This window comes from Octopus bimaculoides, chromosome 5, assembly GCF_001194135.2.
Source record: "Octopus bimaculoides isolate UCB-OBI-ISO-001 chromosome 5, ASM119413v2, whole genome shotgun sequence".
In the NCBI taxonomy this organism is placed as follows: domain Eukaryota; kingdom Metazoa; phylum Mollusca; class Cephalopoda; order Octopoda; family Octopodidae; genus Octopus; species Octopus bimaculoides.
This window is the reverse complement of record NC_068985.1, coordinates 29,933,965-29,935,008: the sequence shown is the minus strand read 5'-3', so window position 1 is coordinate 29,935,008 and position 1,044 is coordinate 29,933,965.

The window sequence follows — 1,044 nt, the reverse complement described above, 5'->3', positions numbered from 1 at the left end:
CTTTCAGTGGTGGTGGTGGTGGTGGCGGCGGTGTTGCGGTGGCGGCGACGGTGGTAGGAGAAAGCGACGAAAAAAAAGGAGTCTGCCATCCCCTCTTCTCCTTCTCGTCATTATACCACTCTCCCCCCCCCCGTCATTTTCACTACCAAATTCTCACTATCCAAGAAGAGCTATCCCAACCGTATAAATTCAACTAATGGCGAGTGAGAAACAAAGAGACAGAACGAGCGAGTGAGTGAGTGAGTGGGTGAGTGTGGAAGAAGGGAGACCAGAGGGAGAGGAATGCTGATAGAATGATGGGTATCGGAGGGGGATATTGTTTGGAGTGGTGAATGTAATAGTGATGATGATCATAGAGGCGATTGGCCAAGGTGGTGGTATTGGAGGGGAAACCTTAGGTTTAACGTGACGCCCCTTCTCCACCACCAACTGTCAACGACGCTGTACGGCCGCCGACATCACTAAACCACCATTACCCTCTACATTGCCACTTCTACCCTCACGCGTATTATTATTGCTACCACCACCACCACCACCACACGTATCACTGCCACCACTCTCTCTTCCCTACTAATACCACTACCACCCTTGCTGTATACTCTCATTACCACTATATATCAACAACACCACCGCCACCATCATTATCATCACTAAGCTAGCTAGGTATGTGATTCACTCAAATTCAATGAGTCAGTCAGAAGTTAGATTGTCAGTCAGTCAGTCAGTCCAGCTGTCTGATACTTTCTCGTTTTTCTCTGTGTGAATGTGTGTGTACTTGTGAGTGTGTATGTGTGTGTGTGTGTGTGTGTGTGTGCGTGCGCATGCATATAAGTCTATCTTTATCGGTGTGTATATCTACGATTGTGTGTACATCAGTCCAGCTGTCTAATGATGTCTCCCTCTCACTCGGTCTCTCTCCCTCCCTCCCTCCCACGCTCTCTCTCTCTCCCTCTCTCTCACGCTCTCTCTCTCTCTCTCTTAGTTTCTCAGTATATATTTGCTTACATCAGTCCAGCTATCTGATACCCTCTCTCCTTCTGTATG